The sequence below is a fragment of the Ambystoma mexicanum genome, chromosome 3p (genome assembly GCF_040938575.1).
Source record: "Ambystoma mexicanum isolate Mex_15411 chromosome 3p, UKY_AmexF1_1, whole genome shotgun sequence".
NCBI classification, from domain to species: domain Eukaryota; kingdom Metazoa; phylum Chordata; class Amphibia; order Caudata; family Ambystomatidae; genus Ambystoma; species Ambystoma mexicanum.
In genome coordinates this window covers 710675281-710699646 of record NC_090925.1, presented here as the reverse complement: position 1 = coordinate 710699646, position 24366 = coordinate 710675281, and the positions used below count along the sequence as shown (strand labels likewise).

Here is a 24366-nt window from a genome sequence, read left to right as displayed (position 1 = left end):
TGGGAACTAGTCGCTACCAAGGTGGCGTTGCGGAGCGGAGCGGAGCGGAGCGATTCCTCCGTACCAAAGAACACTGCGTATAGTTAGTTATTTGGTTTCTGGTAAGTCTTTAAGTTATCTCTTGTTGATTGTTACTTTAATGCAGAGCAGCAATATTGGGAAGAGGGTATTTCAGTGTATTTTGCTGGTTTGTAATGTGCATCAGGGGTGAGGTTTACTTAAAGTACAGGCGGATTCAGTTTTAGTTTTTTTCGTTATTTCAGTGTTTTTTGAGGATATGTAACGTGCATCAAAGGGGTGAGGCAATATTGGGGAGGCGGTATTTCTGTGTATTTTGGGGGGTGAGATTTACTTAAAGTACAGGTGGATTGAGTTGGTTTTGGGCTTTTCTCATGCAGATGTGCGATTTGCCCGTGGGAGATTTGTTTTTTGGCGTGGGACTGGGCACAGTGCGTTCCTCCCGTTGCAATGGGACTTCCACTGTACCAGTGAACAGTACAGGGAACGGCTAGTTATCCTCCCCGCTGGAGGGGGAGGGGGAGGTAAGGAGGGGGCTGCAGGATTTGGTATGTGCAGCAGATGGGGATATGTGTTTTATGCAGACAGACGCATATGGGTACGAATTACCAGCATAACAGTTCAGTTCCTTATTTCTCCTGTATGGGGGGGGCATTTGGAATTCCCTGGGCAGGGGATTGTGCATTTATCCCTTTGCAATGTGTGCAAGAGAAGGCTAAATGGAGGCATTGTTTTTATTGCTTTCATTATCAATCACACATTTAAAGTCTCTATGAAACCTGCTAGCATTGTGTTTGTTTTAAAGTTTGCCAATAGTTTCTGAAATGGCTTTAAGGCGTAAAGCCGTGTATCTGTTACGTCCTCGTGACTTTTTCACGTGGGACGTCGTCTACGTGCTTAGGAAGAGGATTGCGGAGGAAGGAGTGCTCCACGCCGTGAATGAGCAGGTATTTATTTATAAGCTGCTTATTCATCTCTGCAAAGTGCCTGGTATATTTGATATTTTTATTTACATCGAGCTCATACACAGGTGTTTCACAGGGATCAGGTAATATTATCCCCATATATATGGTCGCCGTAAATAATATTGCCGGGAAAAGGTTGCAGCAATATTATATCGGTGACCATATATATGGGGACAGGGGCAAAAAAAAATTTCCCCCGCATGTTCCATGCAATAATGTCGCCACAAAAAACGGCCGTTTTTCGGCGATATTTTTGCATGGCGATATTTTTGTGGCGACATTATTAGATGGAACCGTTTCACATGTGTTTCACAGCGGGAAGGGAGGGGAACGGGGAAGAACAAAACACCGATGGGTTTGTCTTTCCTATTTTGATTTTAGTTGCACCAACAGCGGATCTTTGTGTGTCTTCTTGGCTGGTATCCCCATCCTCGGCTCCACCCACCCCCAAACAGAAGTGCTTTATGGCCGTGCGGCCGCACCACCAAGGGAATTTCATGGCAGATTCGGTTGCCGCCATCTACCACCTTATCCAGTGGTGAAAATGAGAACAATTTGAGGGGGGAGGTGTCCACAAGGGCCGGGGTGAGGGCAGAGCTGGCAGTTGACCTCCAATCAAAGGAAATTGTTTTGAACATCGCTATTTCTTTCATGCTGCTGCTTTTCCAAAATGTATATCAATCCCACTTCCATGGCACTAGTGATGTTACTTCACTATGTTAATAATAGTTTTGACCAGTGTTGCTTAGTAAATATTTGTTAAAATGCACAATTTTTTAAAAACATTTTTTATTTGATATAGCTGATAATCAACTTTTCAAATATACATAAAATATTTACATTTGTCCTAGATCTTCACATAAACCAAATTTAAATGTACAACTTATCTTGACACAATACTTATTTCAACAAATGCATAACAATTCATTATTACAATATTTAAAAAAATAATTTTAAAGGAAAAGAGAAAAAATGGATATAAAACACATGTTCTAATTAAGAAGTTCTAGCATTAATCTCAGGATATACTTCATCAAGGAATTGTACAATTGATTTCCAAATGGTGAATTTGACACTTTGGAATAACGTAATCCATATCTCTTCATTGTCTACAGCATGTAGGAAATTTAGTTTGTTGGATAAATGCCTTTCACGTTGCATGTTTAATTGCGGGTAGGTAACTATAACATGTTGCAATGTTTCACGTTTTGTTAGATCTTGACAAAATCTACCAAAGTCCAAGTTGGGTGGTACAACTTTCTGCCTAACAATGATTTCTCTAGTCGGCCACTGATTTAATCTAAATCTTAAATATTTCTTCCTTATGATTGGGGAAGGACACTTCAGCAAATAAGAGGACATACAGCGTAATTTCTTATGTCCAAAGGTGTGAGTCTCAAAATCCTTATATTTTAAACAAGTTTCTCTATTTACTATCCAATCCCAATGGTAGAATTTGATTTTCGAGGAGTGACTTGATGGTTATGTCTGCTTCAGTTAATGTATTCAAAACCAAGTTACGCCATTTGTTTGGGAAATTAAGTATAGATAGGGCTAGTTCACGGGCTACCACACTCAACATGTTATTGGTTTCTAAACCTGTGAGACATTTTCTAAAAAAGGAACACATGCGCCATTTAACTCGACTTGCTAAAGAAACAATTCCTAATTCGAATCTTATAATTGGCATTGGAGATCAATTAGGAAGCAATAACACTCTTCTCCAAAAACGCGCTTCAAGTTTGTTCCATGTACTATCAGGGAAATTCAACATTGATTCAGTGCCTTAAGTTAATACGGGAATTGCTTTTTGCTCGTAAAAGAGCAATAAATGTTTGTAAGTGAATTTCCCAAATTTGTAGGTCAAAATTCGAGCCTGGGATATTAAGGAAAGCAATTTGGATTGAATGTTGGTAAGGAATCTAGTATTTGTCATTGTGTTTGGAATTGTAATGCTTAAGTACTTATACACAGGTGTTTCACAGCGGGAAGGGAGGGGAACTAGGGAGGGGAACTGGGGAGAACAAAACACTGATGGGTTTGTCTTTCCTATTTTGATTTTAGTTGCACCAACAGCGGATCTTTGTGTCTCTTCTTGGCTGGTGTCCCCATCCTCGGCTCCACCCACCCCCCCAAACAGAAGTGCTTTATGGCTGTGCGACCGCACCGCCAAGGGAATTTCATGGCAGATTCGGCTGCCGCCATCTACCACCTTATCCAGTGGTGGAAATGAGAACAATTTGAGGGGGGGGGTCCCCACAAGGGCCGGGGTGAGGGCAGAGGTTAAGGGGGCGGTTTGGGGGCGGAGCTGGCAGTTGACCTTCGATCAAAGGAAATTGTTTTAAACGTCGCAATTTCTTTCATGCTGCTGCTTTTCCAAAATATATATCAATTCCACTTCCATGGCACTGGTGATGTTACTTCACTTTGTTAATAATAGTTTTGACCAGTGTTGCTTAGTAAATATTCTTTAAATGCACAATTTTCATCCCATTTTATAATAAAAAACAACTCTTCACCCCCCATACCCCCTTGGGTACTATTCAAACAGAGTTAGAAAAGCAATGAATTGCCATTTACAACTATGGGTCACTTTTTCGTTGGTGCCCGAGACAATTTTATGGCCCAGTCCGACCCGCACATGTACACGGGAGCAAACCATACCAGCCATCTGTGCACCTAAACTACCAACAGCAATGTTAGTCTACACTGTGATCTTAGCTCATGCAGAGCAGTATTTTAAGCCGGCTGTGAAAGAATCGTTAAGAGCAATTACTCTAGCTAATGGTGAAAGAGCAGATCGTCTGTGGGGAAACCATGATTTAATTGTGTGAACAATTTTTTTTCTTTTTTTACAAAAAAAGAAGCAATTCAAGTTCTCCAGTGCATTTGCTTAGTTATGAAGTTCATTAGCTATTTAGTCGCGTCTTTACTCTCTCATCAGCTTAGACGAACAAGTGAATATTTCTTTATCGGTCAGATCCTTTTTGTCACTTATGCGACCAGGCCAATCATTTTGAAGAAACCCACCACTGCGATGACCCAGTTCGTCTTTTCACTGCTTATTAAGTGGGCCCAACATTCCTGTTCATCATAAACAAACACATATGTTATTAAGCAGCTGGCCTAGCCATGTGGATCTTTCTTTTGAGAGGCCCGTACAGGATGGGAGATGCCTTCTTGTCTCGATTTGATTATCTTGGGTGCAGAAGCAGCATTTGTTTGAGTCCACCTGTCGCTTGATCGCTAAGATCTTGTTTGTGCTGATTAAGTTCAGGTGAATTCTCATGAAACTTGCTCTTAGAGCTTTGTCTGGGATTTTCACGCGGTATGGTATAATCTTTACTTATTTTGGATTATATGGCAGATCCTTTGTCAGGCTGCATTCAGAGTCTCTATCCAATCCATTTCTAGGATCTTTTTATTGACTTTCCCTGGATTGGCGAGGAGGTCCTCTTCTGAACTTCCGATTTTGTTTTTGTTTTTTTCTTTCTTTTTTTTTTTTTCAATAAGCTCCTGTTCTTTGATCTCCATTTTGTGAGTGTTTGGTTTTTATCGTTCAACATTGCTTTGTTGATTATCTCCAGAATTGATTTCGCAGCCAGTTGAATGATCTTCCTGTATAGCATCAAACCGCTTCTTTCGACGCTTTCAGGGAGGACAGACTCAGTTCACGCCGATCAACACCATAGGAGTCGACTGTGGCAATGACAGCACTTGGCGCCAAAAGAGTTCCTCAAGCTTAATCCATATGGAGTCTGGAAGTGATGGCATCGCTTCAGCTCCAAAAACTATACTTGGGATGACCTTTGATCTAAATAATTTCAGGATTGAAGTGATGGCATCGCTTCAGCTCCAAAAACTATACTTGGGATGACCTTTGATCTAAAGAATTTCAGGATTGGTGTTAATGAGAAACGTCCAAACTTTCTGTTCATGATTTTTTTGGGACTATTAAAGTTCTCATCTTTGCTCGTAGATGGTCTTGCATTGGTGTTTCAGCTCTACTGTTGGTCAGTATTATCCCCAAGTATTTGAAAGTGGTGACGTTTTCCAGCCTCTTAACCCCCGTGAACAGTTTGAGACTGTGGTGTGTTTTTTTTTCTTTCTTTTTTTCCCTAAACATTACCTTCTTTTTTGTTTCGTTGAGTTCCAAGTTGTTGTCTCTCAGGTAGACCTTCAAGTTATCCATATGTCTTTGTAACCCGACGGGGGTTTGGTCAAGCAGTATTATGTCGTCCACATAGAGGATTCTTGGGATTTTTGTATTTCCCAATGACGACGGGAAGGCTCAAATTAATTCCTGGGAGTCCCTATAGTCAGCGATGTAGGAGTTGCATAAAGCTGGCGCTAGAGGGCATCCATGCTTCACCCCACGCGCTGTTAAGATCTTATCTGATAACGGGCTAACTTTAATTTAGCATTACTCTCATTGAGGGCTGTGAGTACAAGCCTGGATAGGCTGTAAAATTGAGCTCAGGCACCTTCGATGGATCCATTTTTGCCACAAGATTTCTCTATTCACCCTGTCGAAAGCTTGCACCAAGTCCACAGAGATTAGACCTAATCGTGTTTTGGCTTGAAGTGCTTTTGCCTTCAGAACACTTGAAGAATGTTTGCTGAAGTTCCCAGTCCACGCACGAAGCCCGCCTGTAGTGGATCATAATTATCTGAGGCAAAGGTACACTCTTGGAAGCCCTCCAGAGCTATGGAACCAAACATTTTGCCAATGGTATCCAGTAGAGCGATTGGGCGATATTGCCTTGGATCATTCTTGGCTCCTTTTTTTTTTTAAATTTATTTTTTTTAAAGATTGGCACTTCGATGGCATTTTTCCATGTTGAGGGAATTGCGCTGCAGTCTACGCAGTGCTGGAATATCTCGCTTATCGGGGATGCCCAGGCAGGGTGCTGTTTCAGGTTATAATTAGTTAACCCATCTGGGCCCGGTGCTCGATAATTTCCTGATCTTGTCTTGTCACTGGCAATGTTCCAGCACACTTTAACAGATGGCGTGTCAAGGGGGCATTTGTTTCCCACTGATTTATATAATTCCTTGTGTGAAATCCAAGCTTGTTCAGCCACGTTGTTATCAAGTGTTGATTCATTTGCGCCTGGCTCAATCAGGGTCCAGAAGACCCTGGAGTTTTTGCCACTCAGAATGCGCAGCATTGCTTCAGAGTCTGCTTGGTATAAATGTACACTTTGCTGCCGTATCCAGGCTTTGTAGTTTTTTTTTCCTCCTCTTTTGCTTTAGTTATTAATAATGGAAATTTTTTTTTTGTTTTTTTCACCAAGCGTTTGCTTTGTCTTATCATTCGCCTTTTAGGTACTAACGGTTTGTTGTACACGTGGAGCTTTGGTTTTAAGGTGTCAGAGCTCTGCAGTTTAACTTTGTGTACTTTGAGGAAGGGCTGATGAGCAAGAACTTCTATGCCTCTTTTTCCCCACGGTTCCTTTGCTTGGCGATAGTCAGATGTCAAGGAGACCATTTCTTTTTCTTTTAGTCTAAGGCGTGTATTCCCCTTACAAGATTCCAGGTTATTAACCATGCTTTCCCTGTTCATGTGTGTGACTTTCCAGTGGGTTGCTAGGTTATGGTCGCTGCTTAAGGTTCTCACAACTTCAAAGACTTCAGTTTGCTCCAGCAATTTTCTTGAGACACATGTGTGATCTATCACGAGACCCACTCCTTTTCCTTCCCATGTCGGTACTGATGGTATTTGGTTGTTTTTTATTTTGTGGAGGTTATGCAGATCGTGTCCACGCTGCGTTGTTGCTTCCTGCTGGTGCCGCCAGCGTCTTATTTCCTGGTAAGGGATGCCGCTTCTCAGCTCAGACCGCCGCACCACAGTTGGAGGGAGTGCCGGCAAGCAAGCGTTTCAAGCCTTTGTCGGTCCCTCTGCTTCCCTCTCTCCCTTTGGACCCACAAAGACTAATGCGTGGGGAAAGGTGAGCAGGGGGGCCGGATCACTGCAATGCTGGTTCCCCCTGTGCTCCTCTCCCTCTGTGCCCCCACCTTGCTTGGCTATGGGGGAAGAGGCGAGCAGCGACGGAAGCACCCGTGTTGTATGATATCCAGCTCCCCAACAGCAGATTGCTGAGCTCAGCAATCTGCTGTGGGGGAGCCAGATATCATACAACACCCCCTGCTTTGGCTGTCACTCTGCCTCGTCAACCCTCTGGTCCATGGGACGGCACTGGCCGGGTCGGAGATATTTGCCCAGCAGCATTAAAAGTGACGTCTCCGTTTGGTTCCACCTATCTCTGTGAATCTGCATTTTCTGATATGAACTTCGTCAAATCGAAATTTCGAACCCGCCTGACCGATGAGCATCTGAGTGACTCCATTGGAGTTGCTGTATCAAGTTATCCACCAGACTACAGAGCACTGGTGGATGGCATGCAGTGTCAACCTTCACACTGAATGTCGCAATCATTTTCTTACATTGTGAAAGTCTTTTTATGAGAACTTCTAATAAATAAGAATGCAATAAAGAGATTTTTGAACTTATTAACATAATCGTGAAGGGATATGTTATTCGTTATATTTATAAAGGGAAACTTACAGCTAAAAAAAGTACAAGTTCCAATTTTTATGAACAACCCCAGCCCCTGATATAGCCTGCAAGTAGCTCTTGGCCCCCTACTTGAAGTAGCTCACGCCAACATAAAGGTTGGAGACCCCTGGTCTATTTTATATAGAGGGCACAATGCTTGTAATTTTCAATTAAGTTGCACAGACAGCTGCATGCCATTGCACAGATACTCGCTGGCATAGATTTCCCTTGTGTGGGGACTGTTGATTTGTGGCTTGTGGGAAGCGCGTGTGACTTTTGCAGCATTTTTAACATTGCTTAATTCTGAAGCAGTATGCCAAGTGGCAAAGTTTTGTTTGGCTAGCATGAAGGCTGGCTAAGTTTTGAGTGTGTGGCAGACTGTTTGAGCCGCTGTGTGGTATGGGTGTGCTGCACACACTGCCAGGTGTAGCCTCAGGCTGGGGATGGTTTTAACGCCCTGATGAATGAGTTCTTTGATTCCTCTTTCTGGTGGCACAGGGTGCTTTGGGCTTAGATTTGTTGTTGTGATTCTACACACAGAGAATGGTTGCAAATATTGGCCATCCAAACTCTCATGAAGAAGGGAGAGGAAAAGACTCCTCTAACCAGCAGTGGACAGATGCGCCCCCCATCTATTTATATCTCTTAACAATGCTTGCAACCTGATCATTGCTTTCACTTAAGCCATTGAACACCAGCCAACTTAAAAAAGTGGCATGTCCAGCAACTGAATTTGCATTAAAGGAGTGTGAAGTGTACAGGGCAGGTACCCTGTGAAGTTCAAGGCCAAAGCACCCCTAAAGAGGTTCTGTAAAGCTACCCCCCATAAAAAGCAAACTGTCTGGCATTCAAAGACTCATTTTGTATTGTAATGCTTTTGAATATTTTTTCACTGCTAGAAGTTACAGACGCTATACCCATGAGGTAGAGCTTTTTACGCCATTTATTTTAAAGAACACACAGATGGCTTGTTTACCCCGGTTTTCCATTGCCTTTTTGGTTCACAGTAGGGCTAGTTGTGCCAGCCTTTATGTGCAGGGGACGGTGTTCATACCCCCCTCCCCCCATGACTCCTGCTCTACTCAATCTACGTTTAGTTTGTTCAACACTTTGGGGATTGGGGAAATCACTACATGATTTAATATATACAAATGTAAGTTTCAGGGACTCGGGATTACTGCATGTTCTAGTTATACTTATGTCACATTCTCTATATAGGTTGATGAGGTTCCCGGAGGGATTTTATTGCCCCTTCATTGCCAACCACTTGACCTCAGCGGTTAATTGAAGATAGTTTGCCTGTAAACTTTATTGAATGCTTGCTAGGGATAGTGATCCATGTCAATAATTTTGAAAATATCTTTTTTGATCAATGTTTATTATGATCTGGGGTGAATTGTTTTTTCTTGTTCTCTAATGATGGGACCAGTTCATTCTCATTAGATGATGTTGAGCTATTTTCATGCTTGTCTGGATTTTTAAGCAGCCTTGTGTGTCAGAGGACTGGTGCGGTAGCGGCAGTTTTCTGACCTGGGTTTGAAAGAGTGCTGTTAATTGCTTTGCTATTTGAAAGCGGGGGGTCACTTTATTCCCTTAAGGCAGTGGTCTTCAAGCCTTTATATGCTTACCTTCCCCCCCCTTTGAGTAAAATAATTTCTCTCCCCCCCTAAGATGTAATATTGACGGTTCCCCCAGTAAAGATCACTTTGGTAATGGGTTCTGTCCCTACATACCCTCCGATTTCCTGTGCATGTTGCTGTCTGCAAGCTGGGGCTCTCTATGGTTGATATGTCCGTTTAAGAAACTGAAACGGGTGCTTGTCTTTTAAAGGACACACAAAAAGACTGCAGCATTCTAGGTACAAGAGCTCTGCAGTTAAGAACATATTGCCTCTCCGGAACACCCGCCTCTAATTTTGCAAACAGATGCAACTAGTTAAAGCCACAATGGGTGGAATTCTTGGAGGAAGGTAACCAAGCACCAATCACTCATAAATCTGGACACATCAGGCAGGCACATCCATAGCAAGCCCACTATAAATTAATGGTTTTGGGTACAGACCTGGTTCACAAATACTTGGGGCATACTAAATTTACTTTTTTTTATTTCTTCTTTTAGATAATAACTCAAATCATGGTACTCTTTTTGATTCTGACAATTCTCTGCATTTGAAAGGATGGGGAATTTGAGCCTTTGCAATTCCTGGTGAAGTTAATTGTAAATTGCTGATAGAAGGTATCGATGAAAGTAGAAGAGAAATACGTGAAGAAAAGGATTTCAAGGCAGTCATGCTTTGTAGTTGGGTAAGCACATTTTTTTTATTTTTGGTTCATCTATTTGATGTTTGGGGGAGGAGGGTACATCTGACGTCCCTATGCGGAGTCGTTCCCTTTTTTCACACATACAGATGAATGCTGCACAATGCCCACCTCATTTACAGCATCTCTTTCGTCTATGGGTTGAATGCCCTCGGGGACCGTAGTCCAGGTCGGAGTATGTGTGCAGCTAGGACAGAGAATGGATTGGTATTGGCAAATCGTACTCTACCTCCTTAAAGTTAGGTATGCAGTCTTTTAGAATGAAAGTAAAACAATATTGGGTCATCTGTAGGTGAATTGTTTCGACCTTAGCCGTCTTCAAGGCCTTGAAATTGAGCACTTGGTATGGTGACCAGGTTTGGAAGTTGATTGTGAAAATATCTTGAAACAATTTTCTGATGGTACTTGATGATAAAGGGTTCTGTCCAAGTTTTTAGTGGTGCTTGGACATCCTGGATTGGTTCCCCAAATCGAAATTCCTAAACTATCTTTAGATTTTATTTTTATACCTTATGCAATCCTGAAAGTTTAGCCCACAGGTTGGGGAACCCATCTAGGATGTCCATGGTAGAGCACGATTCGCAAATACCAATCTGTTTCTGTCCTATTCATTCAAGGTCTTTATAAGTAGCCCATGCGGAATTGGTGACGCAGTTCGCCGCTATTTATAAATTATAGTGGTCACAGCACACTCTCAAGGGTATGTACCCATGCACACTTTTATGTGTGCAGCTACACTGAGTTGTGGGTAGCTGCATGGCGAGGGAGGGAAAGCGCCAAGGAGAGCAAGAATAAGCAAAACCCCAAGGGGGTGGATAGGATCGCACTTAAGGGGAGTCACCCCAGTGTACAGCTCAGGCAAAATGTTTGTTGTATTGGTAGTCACATTATGAAGTTTCAACTTGCCTTTTTCATACCCGCAGCCAAGAAACAGTATTAAGACAACGGAAACATTTGATGAAATAACGAAAAGCTATCATTGAGGCTTTAAAAAGGAAGGAAGAGGAGAAAAAGCAGCTACTGGTGGAATATGGAAAAAGAAGATGCAGTGAAAAAAAGAGAATTATATTGTAAAAGCTGATGGCTGAAACCTGACTATTCCAAAATGTATTAATGGCTGTTCACAAAAGCTGGAAAACCTAAGTCTTTTGGCAGGGGTGGCTAGTGTTCTTCATTCCTTCCTCAGAACCTGCCTCTTACTTCACCTGAACAATTGATAGACACAGCATTGTGCAAATGTCTGTGTAATGTTGCAGTTCCTGGCGATGCAGCTATGCAACAACTGCAAAATATTGGACTATAAAGTAACCCGTCAGTTGTCTGCTACAAATGTTTTGTTGGACATATCTAATTTGACAAGCTGAACTCTATCACCATGTCTCCTTAACAGTGTGTTGTTGTTACAGTATGACAGTCATGCCTGTTTGGACAATTAAGTGACACCTACATGTTACCACACACCTGTGCAATATTTCAGATTACGTTTTTTAAAAAAAAAAACTATGGAATTGTAACATCCCCACAACTGAGTTTGGTTGCTATGTCAGCCCCTGCTACTAATCTACAATGTAATTGTAGCGCACATGCTACTCTATGAAACTGAAGATGCAAGTGCTCTTGTGTGTAGAACTGTTATAGTTGATCTGGTCAATTTGTAGGTTGGTGCCAACTTGTAAATGGTACATGTTTTTGTGCTATTGGATTTCTGTTGGGAGGGGTCAGCTAATGTTTTCTTGGGTGTGGTGAATGGTCGAACTAATTGCTAGCTGCTCATAGTGATATTGGGTGAAGTGATCGGCAATCTTGTCATGCAGGTAGACCTTTAACAGATTCTGTTTAGGTCACTGAAAGTGTTTATTTTAGTGCAGTGATTTGTAATTGTGGGAGTTTATTAGGTTTGATACCATGTTAGCTAGAGGTGAGCTATGAAATGAGGGAGTTTAGAGGTTGGTTCGTGGCTTTGTGGGGTGGATTTGTAGTTTTGTATAATAAATCAGCAAACCTTAGTTAATGACATTTGAGTGCTCTAGCAAAGAAGGCAAGTAACGGCTGCAAATTCCATGTTTTCCAGTACACTATTCATAAGTCTAACCCTATAGTAATACCACCCATCTTACACACAAGGAATCGAAACCCTTTTCCTAAATCGTTTGAAAGAAACATCCTCCTGAAATTGTCTGCAATAATCGTTCACAATTTCAAACCCGTCCTGAAGTCATCCTGGAGTAATAAGAACTCCTCTTGGAGTAGTTTCTGTGATAACTCTAGAGTCATCTCATTTGGATATTTCGGCCTATACATACTTGAGGATGGTTTTGGATGATCTCCCTGAACTAGCCATGGATGACTCTAGGATGGGGTCACCTGATGACTCAAGAATGATTCCAGGAAGATCTTCCTTTTTGACTTGCGATCACACTAAAAGTGAGTGGCCATGGGTTGCGGGGCAGGTTATTCACCCCCAAGCCTTTGGTCTGCGCTGCTTCCGTCTGGTATTATTATAATGGGTTGTCATCTGTGTTTCAGATTAGTGTTTTTGTTTTACTTCTAACAGGTCGATCGTAGCTACTCACAAACTGCAGTCCTTCTAGTTCTGTCTGTGTCCACGTCCCACTTTTTGATCACAGTCACACAAACCAGTCATCTGTGAACAGGTGCGTTCAGAAACGTAGCCTTGTATGGACAGGTAGTCGCCCACACACCCCTCAATTCTGGAGCGATCCAATTTACCGTCACAGCCTTCTATAAAACGGGTTTGATTACTCATCACACACACCCCTTATAAACACAGGCTCAGCTGCATCCCTCGTCCTATTGACTTACACTTCATTGCCCGCTGCAGATAATAACGCCATAAAATAGCTAGCAACAATCTTCTCCCAGTTACTCCCCGGTCGCTCCTATCTCTATGAATACTCACCTCCCCTCCTTCATCAGCTGTTCTTCCTAGAGCACCTCCGATTCTTTGTCACTTCTGCTCTTGTTTCACGCACTTCCTGCTATAAAAACGCAGAGGAGCCATTCCCCCTCTCATGTTTGACAAGCGGGAAGGCAGCAGAAGCTTCGAACGAGCTGGAAGGCCGTTGCTTGAGGCAACTTTGGAGCTCCTGGGATTCTCTCAATTGGTCTCAAGTGTGTGTGACGTCAGAGACCTGGATTCTAAACTGAGGGGTTGGTGGGCGGCTCCTAGTGGTGGAGAGTAGCATCTACAGTAAGGGAGGGGGGACCGGCTGAGTCCAGGGGGCCGTGGCTTGGTTGCTGTGGGCCACGGGCTCCCTCTGTCCGAAGCGGTTCAGTCTTTAAGGCGGAGGTGCTCTGCCTGCAACTTTGTGGGAGGGGGCATGTTTGTTGACAGTGCAAAAAGAGGCCGCAGTGAACTGAGGAAAACGGTGGGGGTGTGGCAGACAAGGAGGTGTAAACGGAATGTAGTGGAAAGAGGGGGGTAGAAAATAAGGACCAGAGTGGTAAAAGGAGAATAATGGTGGGAGAGGGAAGAGGAGGCAAGTCTTGAGTAGGCTTGTTTATTTTATTTGTAGAGCGTGCCTGACCCAGGGGTATCTGGTCGCAAGGTTAGGTAATGGTTACATGATGAAGTTATACAGTTTATACAATTTATACATGCACATTACAGATGAAACTAGAATGGCAGGGAAAGTCAGTTATGCAATTTGTACAAATTGTGCATATACATTACAGATGGAGCATTAGCATGGCTGGGAAAGTCAGGTAGGTGGGGGATGTAGGTGATCCTGTGGGAAGTAGTGTCGGAGGGAGGGATGCATTGTAGCAAAAACAGAGAAAAAAAGAAATGGCATTTGTAACGCACCTATACACAAGTGTTTCAAGGTGGGGCAACAGAGGCAGACGGAGATCCTACTAGGCCAGGTGTCATTCAGATCGAACAAATGCGGGGGGAGGGGACAGTGCAGCACATGGGATAATAGCATAAATAACAAGTAAAAGAACGGCCAGCTGGTGGTAAGTGAAGACATCAGGTGTCAAGTGCTGGTAGTGCGGTTGTAGGGATACAGTGCCCCCGAACCCCCTGCCTTTTGGAATCCACACTTGGTCTTTGCTCTCTCCCCTTTCTCTTCTTTTCCCATTTATGGTGGCACCCGCTGGGAGATACTCTTGGCATCCTTCCTGTCCTGTAGGGTCATCATTAATGTCTACTTAAACAGCACTACCAGGGCTCTCAACTCAGCCTCCTCCTTGATGGGTGTCTCATCACCGTCCTCCCCTCTCCTGCCAGTCCTCCTCCTGTCTTCCCTCAGACTCCTCTGCCACCTCCGACTAGTGTACCACGCCCCTGTACCCCTCCTCAGAAGTCCTTCAAAAGTGGCAACCTGCTCCACCTAGCTACCCTCAACTCTTACTCTGCTGACACACTCCTCTGACATCTGCCACCTCCTTGAGGACCTTGACATTGATGTCCTCGCTCTCACCAAGACATGGTTCACTCCCAGTTCTGTCACGAGTTTTGACACCTTCCTCCCTGAGGGCTACAAGATCCACTCTAAACCCAGGCCTAACTGGTCCTGGGGCGGAGTGGCCCTGATCTTCCCTGAGTGGGTCCCCACGATCATACCCACTCAGGTCTCTTTCTCTTTTGAATGTCTTGTTTGCAGACCGGATGTCTCCCCCGACTTCTCTGTAACTCTGGTCACCATCTATCGGTCCTACGCACTGAGCTGGACACACCTTGGATGCTCTCATCTCCTCAGACTTCCCCATCTCCAACCCTCTCGTTATTCCTCTCTCCTGGTGTGATCTTGCTCTCCTGTCTTCTCACCTGGGCATCCTCTGGCCTCCAGGTAAGCCTCCACCTGCACTTCAAGCCTCCTTCTCCTTCATTTGACAGATGAAGCGAGTGTCGGTTGCGGCTTTTCTCGCCTCCTGCCCCTTCCACTGTCTCTCACCCTGACACATCCCTCACTAACCTTCATCTCTCCATTTCCAACACTGGACATCCTTGCCCCTGCCATGAGGATCTGCATGAAGCCGGCCTCTAAGTGCAACTCCTGGTGCAACTCAGTCCTGGCCACTCTGAAACGCAAGTGCAGAGTGGCAGAGCGGAAGTGGCAGGCTTCAAGCACATCCTCTGACAAACCGGCATGCCATCTGCTCCAAAGGCAATACAGACGCTCTATCTGTTCTAAGAAGAGAGCCTATATCCAAGCCTGAATCTCTGTGGCTTCTAACAACTCGGCAGAACTTTTTTAAATCTGCAAGGAACTTGCCAACCATATTGCAGTCTCCACTTCTCCCTGGCCCTCTGCTCTTCCCTTGCCTCTTGCCCAAAACTCAGGACATCCTCTCCTTTCTTTTTTATTTTATTTTATTTCTTTTGCGTTTTCCAATAAAGAAAAACCTTTGCAAAACATAAAACATGTTGGATAATCAATCCTTTTGAAATGCATTTGAAATTATATGGTTACATAACATAAAAACAGTTAAAAATGGATACTACATAGTTACTTAACATAAAACAGCTAAAAATACAAATTTTCATAACAAAACAGCTAAATATCAATATAACTAATTCCAATGCTTACTTGACATTTAGTATATTAATATAATTGACTCATAAAAGGCAAGAAGTCTCATGCAGTTTTTCCAATAATAAGATCATATAACATACATATATCAAACACCTACATTAATCCAATATACAGATATTCAACTTTCCAGTACAAATTTCAGATTGAATTGTGACACAAAGTACGGACAAGGTAAGAAACCGCCACATTGTCTAATCAACATTATCACTGCATTTAACAGATGGATCATTGGAACAACGTGCGTAATGTGCAAAATATTAGGTAGTAGATCCTGTGCAAGTCACGAACAAGAAATACGTGATATAACAAATCAAGATATTTGGAACCAATTAATCAGTAAGTTACTCTTCATAAAGCATTAAACATACAATCACATGATCTTGGTCTAATTGCTTTTGTACAGGGCTTCAATTCCATGCAAGCATTTTGGATTCTATGATTCTCAGGAATCTAACCAGGGCGAATACAAGTGGTTTATGTTCACCCATCATTCTAGTCCATAACAGGTTATATGCATCCACATGTTCAATATTAAAAAAGTCAAGTAATATATTAGTTCTTCGGATCTTAAAGTGCGGACATTCAACTATCAAATGTTTTAATGTCTCCGTTGCATCACAGTTGGAAAACCTGCAGTACATTATGGGACTAGTTCCCTTTTCACAGGCCCATTTGCAAATACTCTCATGAGTGTGGATCTGATTTAATTTAAAAGGCATGAACAATGCTCGAGTAAACTGACAAGGAAAGGATGTCAAATAAGAACAATACGATATCCTCTTCCTGAAGCATTTAGCCTATTCCTTATAAGTGCTATATTTATTCATTTCTTCCATTGTCACAATCCAGTCCTTCTTGTATAGTTTTTTTTAAAGAAATGCCGGTCGAGTTCCTAAATCTTTTTGTGAAACGCCAAGATCCACTAGTAATGCATGCATTTGATTGACCTATAGGAGAAAGGACCGCCAACCATTTGCCATTAACATATCATGGAAATCCAGATATAAGGAATTTCTTGGAGCGTCAAGATATAAGATCCTTGAGCATTGCTCAATTGCAGCTCCATTTATCTCCCATGAGTATGGCCTAATTTTCTTCCTTGCTGTGAAAATCATCATCTTAGTTTTAGTAGAATGATTGTGTTTGCTTGCACATTTTTGAAATATTTGTAATTTTCTTTGCAGACCAAACTGGGTAGGATCGAATAAAATGATGTCATCAGCAAAAGCGATCCAATGGAGGCAAATGACCCCTAATTTGATAGCAAATTTATCTGTATCCGCCCATTGTTCATCCAAATCGCATATGTAAAGGTTAAATAAGGTGGCTGCTAAATTACATCCTTGCTTTAGCCCTACGTAAGTGGGAATCGAAGCTGTCATCGCACCCTCTTCCATAAGTCTAACTTTATAGGAAGTATTTGTGTGGAGCATCACAATACAAAAGATCAGCACTGGTGGAATCCCCAGAGCACTCATTTCGTTCCTAATACATTTTTAATGAGCGTATCGAAAGCCATCGGGGCCAGCCGCTCTACAGGGGTTCAACTGGCCGATTGCCCACTCGATGTTCTCAATACTCATGTTAAATTGTGGCATCACTCGAACAACCGATATTTTTAAAATTCGTGGGAAGTCAAAATTTAGATTTAGTATGGTCCTCCCATACCTCTGCAGGTATAAAACATGATCATCCCTACGACTTGGGTCTGAGTGTTTAATTAGTGTCCAGATAGCATATTGAGGTTAACAGAATTATGATTCTCAATTCGAAGATCTTGGTTTATTTTTTTAATAAATTTGGATAATTTCTTTTTTTTTTTCCCCATAATAATTTCCGGTTGAGAATTCTTTAATCCTCAATATTCTAAGATCCTTCGAATCAATGTCTAGGGGCACGTTATTCATGTTAGGGGGATCTTCTTGAACCACTGCAGCAGAACAAATGCCATTATTCACTGGTTTTTGCAGTAAAGGTTTGCTTTCTTCCTTCAATTGAAAAGTAATTGGATAAAGTAGGTCGTGGCATTTCGCACTTAATCGATTGCTTTGTGATGGGAGGTCCTTCCATTACCATTCCAAGACTGGGAGGTAATGCATGATCTTAATTTCCCACGGCCAGTAAGATCGCTTCACTGTCTCCCCTGTTCCCCCACCACCTAGCCTTGTTGTGCCTAGGAACACTTGTGTAGAGGCGCATTATAAATAACCAATAAAATAAGGGTTAAGTACTTGTCTGTAGCATGAGACTGACCTGCACTTGACAAGTTCACATCCTGGTAGTGCTAACTCAACCTTTCACTCTTGCGAGATTGGTTCATGGAGTACCTTAAAATAGAAATTTGGCACGATTTACTGGTAAATAGTATAGATTTCGCACGTTCTACCCTTCACGTAAATGAATGGATCCATATATTTCACTGAAAGGTTTATAGACACTCCACAGTAATGAAAGCTTTATTGCTCTCCTAGTAGGCTATGCCCTTATTCTAGTCAATAGATCTACAAACGCACAGTTCCCATGGTGGCATCGCAAACAATCGATGGCAGTCCACAGGTTAAGACTGTGCAAATTGGGAGCCAAATAGGTTTGATCTGCCTTTGTCAACTTAAAGCTGTCTTACAGACCCCCCAGGGCAGCATTTCACACAGTGAGTGAACCCTGTTTATGAATGTATGCCGTTGTTCATAACCAGTCCATCACCAAGCTAGCCCCTCATAGAGCTAGAATTTCTTAATCCTTTTGCCCTGCACTTTTCCACTCCGCTGTGCAAAGTGAGTAACTTGTAATTGTAAACCTTGCCTGGCTTGATTGCATGGTAAGCTGCGTTCACAATTACAAATAAACTCTTCCAGACATGCAGGCATGTTACGCAGCATTTACAATGGATCCCTATGGGGTCTGCTGGTTTTATACTGGTGCATAAAGCCGGTGAACCTCGTACAGATCTCCAGCATTTGTATGGCAGGGAGGAAGTAAGGTGGCAAAAAAAACATAAAAGTTGCGTTCCGCCCCTCCTCTTTGCCATACAAATGATTGCAAATGGAGCGTGACGTTAATAGAAGGCGTTAAAGCCTTACTTCTGGCTTTTACGCCTCCCATTCATGTGAAGCCCTTATGGAATATGAATTCCAGAATACTCATGTTGGTGTCTGGTGGCAGCAAGCTACTGGGAAGCCACGGGTGAGCTACCAGTAGCTCACTATCTACGGGTTGAAGACCCTGGTCCTAGGGCCTGCAACACCATGGGGTGAGGTAACCCTCTCTAACTGTACAGACTGGAACATTTGGCTTTGTTGCCCAGAATGTCAACATACCCACACCCTTGAAAAGAGGGGGAGTTTTCTGGCAGCAAAGAACCCAAACCCCACTAAAGTGAGAGCCATTTGGAACTTTGTTTATAATTGGGAAGTTCCTGTCTACTATAAATTGTCTAAGCTTGTAATTTTACCAAATAAGATAGTACAATACTAAATACAAGATAGTAAAAGAGAGAAACACTCTTGGGGCCAGATGCTCAAACCTAGCACATCTCCCCACTTAGCCTTTGTGAATTGGGCTGCTCCTTTCTTTGGGATATCTGAATAAACGCATCTTAGATGCACACTTTCAGGTGCACTGTTTCCCCACTTAGCACATTTGTGCAAATAAGTGGGAATTTCAGGGCATTTAAAAGCGCATCGCATCCTGAATTCACATACAGGATGTGCTTTTAAATGCCCTGAAATTAGGGTCATCCACCTGTGCCATTTGAAACGGGCATAGCGGGACACGCAAAGGACTGTTTCATGATTTGTATTTATATTTTAAGTGTGACAGCTTTGGTTTAAGAATGCGGGTGTCACGCTTTCGTGTCAATCCCCTAACAGGGATGGAGATGCTTTTTCTCATTTCTCTTGATTTCAGCAAGACGGGCTGTCTCGCTGAAAGGCGCGCTGTCAGCAACTGCATGGTTGCTGGGAGCCTGTCATACATTAGTGTCGGGAGGGGAGCACGGGGGCTGCATGGAGCATCTTTGCGCTATTCTCCATCCCCTCCTGAAATGCTCAGGTCACCTTTGAGAATAAGGTGACCATAGCCTTTCTTAAAGCAGAGCAAATGAAAGGAGTGCATTCTCTGTGCTCTACATTTTGAGAATCTGGCCCTAGGTATCCTTCTTGATCCCAGTGACAATTGTTAAAAGTGGGATCGGGGAGGCTTAGACTGGCTAGCTGACCCAATATGCACATGCTAAGGTCACACCCACAGGGCAGGGAGCATCAACCAACTTCCCTGACACCAAAAGCACACGTTTTAGCCATATATTCTTCTCTTGGTATAGCAACTGATTGGACCCACCTTTCAAGGTACTAGCCCACGCAATCCCTCCGATAAGAGTCATGTCTCAGCCCAAAACCATGGGGAAAACCCACTCGGGCTATCCATCACTGTGGCAGTATTTTCTGGGGCATGCCTTCCTGATCGGAAAGGGGGTAACCCTATTCCAATCGACCCATCCATAGCGGAGACCCTGACGATGACTTGCAGGACCCAGTAGATTCCGACAGTCACTGTGAGTAAGTGTTGCAGGGAAATCTCAATCCAGACAAAGACCATTGCCCAGAGATACTCCAGCCAAGCAAGTTCAAACTCAGCCATGGCCAGCTCATTCAGCCTGCCATCCTATGTAACCCCATGCTAGAGGAAGTTGAAGAAGAATCATCAGGAGGCTTGTTGGCTATTCCAACTACCAATCTATTTTGACCGCAGTAACCAGAAATGACCAGAATGCAGACTGGCTCAGAAGTGTCTGCTCTTGGGTAAGCTGGTCAAGAAAAGAGAACGCAAATCCTGGTTAGCCTTCTGAACATATTAGTAATGGGACAACTGGCCCTCCTTGGACACATACAAAGCCGAACAGCAGTCCTGACAGTATCCCCCCTACAAAAATACATAGAAGGCGAATATACAGAGGCCTTCTTTCGAAACAATGACTAAGTTCCCAGTGGAGAAGAGTATGGGAAGGAAGACTGCAGAGGGAATTAAACAGGAGCTGGTCTTAGAGCAGTTTGGGGGCACCCCCACCCATTCTTTTCAGAGGCTGGTGAGGTGCCTATGTTGAGTTGGGCTTAAGAAGGGTCGTTCACCTCCCATTGTGGAGTAACATAAGTGTTTTTTTCCGCCAATACAACTGAAATGTAAAATACACAGTGGGCGTTTTATAATCTTTGGGCAGTGTATAAAGAACAGTGGTCGTGACTTGAAGTTTGGATTTTGGCACCTAGGGTTGTTTGTTTTTCCAGAGCTGCGCAAAGACGTTGGCTTTGTTGTACGTGGTGTTGACTGCAACGGTGGGCCGTGGACAGCATTATTTATTAAAGCTACCATGGTAAGTCAACCATAGGAGACTAGACACTCCAATGTTGGTTTTACGTGTGATTAAGTAACAGCACAACTTAGAACTGTTTTTTATGCTGTCCCCCATTGGGTCACAGAGGAACACTATCACACAAAGGTTGAGAAGACTATGAAAACCTGTTTGTCGAATTTCCCCTGAAGAAGTTGTCATTTGTCTTACATTGTGATAAGAATGAAACATGTCAGGCATTGAGGTTGCTTTATTTATAGGCAACCTTGTTTAACGATTAATTAAATTAATGAGAACCTGCTATTAATAGGATTCACTTAATAAGGACATGAACGGTCTGGAGGGAGCAATTCAGAATTTGATAGCTCTCTGTTTTGTGTATTCGACAGGTGTCTGAACAACAATGTATGGTGAAGAGAGTGTGGACTAACATCTGTATGTTAGGTGTGTTAGCAGAAAAGAAGCACGTTTGCACTTTGAACTTTTTGCTGTGTGGTATGAATTTTAGGTAACCATTTGTCTATATAATGTCTTTTCTATTTTTATGGATTGTTTACATAGACTGTTTAATACATTTTTAATCTATTGTCTTAATAAAGTCATGTTTTGTAATATGCATGTTCTCTAGTGGTCGAGTGTAATTTTGGTAATAAGTGTAGGCTTTGCGATCCAATAGTGTTCCTCATCCCGCCCGTGAGGCACAGCATAAAGGCAACAGGATTCTTTAGTCTGGAAGTTTACGCAAGCCCTTGTAAGGGGGGACGAATCCTGGGGCCATTTAATAATTTCCCCTCAATCTTTCGATTGTATATGTATGAGGTAGTAACACAAACCAACTCTGGAGCTGGCCATCCAAACTGCCTCATGGTTCAAGTGGGCGCAGCAGCGGAAGCCCACTGGACTTAATACAAATGCATGCTTGAGGTTCGAGGTGGTAAAAAAGAAACGCAAGACTGAAAAGGCAGTACTACGTGGCCTACCTGAGAAAGTCATCCTAGGTACAAGCCTTTGCCAATTCTATCACTGCTTCTGGATGGACCAGCTGGAAGAGACGACTGTACTACAAAAAGGTTTAGTTGGGCGGTTAGGAGCCCCACCTAAAGTGATGTAGTGGCTTTCCTATCGGAAAGTGATAAGACCATCTCCACAGTTAGCCATTCCAAAACCACAAAAAGGGGACACCCCGTGGGAACTGGGGAGATGTGTGACAGGGTCAGTAGATGTTCGGCCTGGGGGTGGTATGGTGATGATCCTCTGTTCACCCCAGCTTGATCTTCGTTACATGGCTGGTTACAATCACAGAGGTCCAACAAACAGAAGCCTGGGGACCTGCAAGCTCCCTTTCCCACAAGCCTAGTAGGCCAGACCAACTGTGGTGATGCAAATCTGGCACCAACCCATTTTGGGAACCTTCAAGACACTATCCCTGCTAGCATTGTGAGACCCTAAAACTCCATGTAAGCAGATCCAAACCGTTGACAGATTTACCTTAAAGGGAAAAGCTCTGTGTATATGGCAATGGAAGTAAGTGTTCCGCGAGAGATGTACCTTCGTCCAGTGCTTCCGAGGTGTAACTTCATAATGACTGTGGGATGTGCATTGAACTCTGCGGTCCCACTGACCAAATGGTGTCCATTTGCCACTTCCCAAGGCATGAGGATTCAGTTCAGGAAATGAAGTTAACAGCATTGTTACGCAACAAGAGATGCTCATGATTCGCCATTGCATTTTACCCCCACAGACAAGGGAATGTTTAAAATAAACTGTTGAGACAACTTACCTAAGGTGTTTCCAGCTTTTAAACCAGACATCAGAAACACTAGAAAGTCCAACACGGGAGAGTCAGAGGGGAAGGCCTACCATCCTAAATGGTACGGCCCCCTGAGCCCAAATCAGCCTCAGGTGTCCTCAAAGAGAAAAGCTAACCTCAACCTTCACTCAAATACCAGGCACAGGTGTTTCCCCTTGCTGAATATCCCACCCAGTGTGGGTTGTATGAGCAGGAGGCTTGTGGTTAGAGAAGGTTGGAGACGGTAGAGCAGTGGAAGAAGCAGGGCCGGAGAGATGGAGAAGTGTGGAGAGAAGTGCTGGCAGCAGTGGTGAGCAGGAAGAGGTGGTAAGCGCTAAGTTGATCAAGTCAGAGATGATAACCGAGTGCAAGAGTAAGCAGAAGGGGCTGGTGGAAACTGGGAAGGAAAAGGAGGAGGTGATAACATTACAGGTTGACGGTGAACAGAAGGGTGTGGTAGGGATTTAGGAAGTGGATATGGAGGTGTTGTCATCAGAGAGCAAAAACAGATGGAGGGCGTTGGAACCAGACATTGCATGGTGGTAACAAAGGAGGGAAAAGAGAGGGGGAAAGTGAGAATGAAAGGAGGATTAGAGAAAATGGTGACATTGGCAACAGGCCGGTTTTGTTAGGAGAGCATGTGACAGAATAACATCAGATGAGGGGGGATATTCAGAGCTTTTTGATTTTTATTACATAAAATGATACGTGTTATTCTGTTTCCGAAAAGGTCTGCTAATCGGACGCCCTTTCATAAAGTCTACATGCCAAAACGATAGTGTGAACATATTTGCTGAGATAACCTGACACCCTTAGCACTAGCCCTGCATCTGCATGGGGCAGGTTCAAAGTTCTGTATGCATTCCTACTGGTTCACAAAGTAACAGGAGACAGAGGGGACCTTTTCACTGCCGGCACCTCTGCACAAATTATAATTATGTATATTAAACTGTATATAGCCATGCCTGGTTGGACAACAGTGGTTGCTATGATCACACAATTGTAGTTATAGCAATTTAATATTCTGCAAGTGTCAGCTTTGCTATGGCAGGGCAGATGTGTATTCATGTCTGACCTAGCTGTCCACAGCTGCTATGTTGTACAATGTCCAGGAAGCTGCATCTTTGATCCTCTTGCAGGAAGGCTAATGGCTTTCTCCATGTCACAGGAATCCTCCCCAGATGTTCTCCTAGGTGTTAGTGCTTCAAAGGCAGCACTGACATGACAGATGCACACTCGCACCTGGGTGCTGAACACTTGGGTCCCTTTGAAGTCAGCAGACCTGGGAAAAGGGCAGAGTAAGAGTAACCACAAAAGGGATGGGCTGAGAGAGGGCTCCCACCATCTTGGTTTCGGTTAGGGCTCTCTACATCTGTCTCCCTCATTTTCTGCAGGTTAAAGCACTCTGGGTATGTTTCAGAAGGCAAAGAGCACTTGTTACAGCCACCTGGATTGGACCCCTTACAACAGGTTTGCTTTGAACCAATCCCCTGTGAAATTCAGCCTTTATAAGGATGTGGGTACCCCTTCCTTCTTTGATTCATCTCTGGACTCTCAAGAGAAGAAAGATTTACTTTACCTCTGCTGGAACTACACTCTACTTGTCCTCTGCCAGAGAAGTGAAGCCAGAGACCATAGGAATTCAATGCAGAAGCAAGCTCTGTCTCCTAACCATCCAGGGAATATTGGGGGTGAACTGCTGTGAACCATGGGCTTTTTACTGGAACTAGGACCCTGTTCTCTGGATGTGAATGAACCCCTGTAGGTGTCAGACAAGTTCCCGGAGTGGAAGTGCAGAAATGAAGAACT

The 24366-nt window shown here is 43.4% G+C and overlaps 1 long non-coding RNA gene across 1 annotated transcript; it reads left to right on the top strand.

Moving 5' to 3' along the window:
• On the top strand, positions 1-21317 carry LOC138580759 (uncharacterized). Its single transcript, XR_011304345.1, has 3 exons — positions 1-101; positions 9661-9845; positions 10784-21317. It is a non-coding gene; the product is annotated as an uncharacterized lncRNA (long non-coding RNA).
• Positions 21318-24366: the final 3049 nt, after the last annotated feature.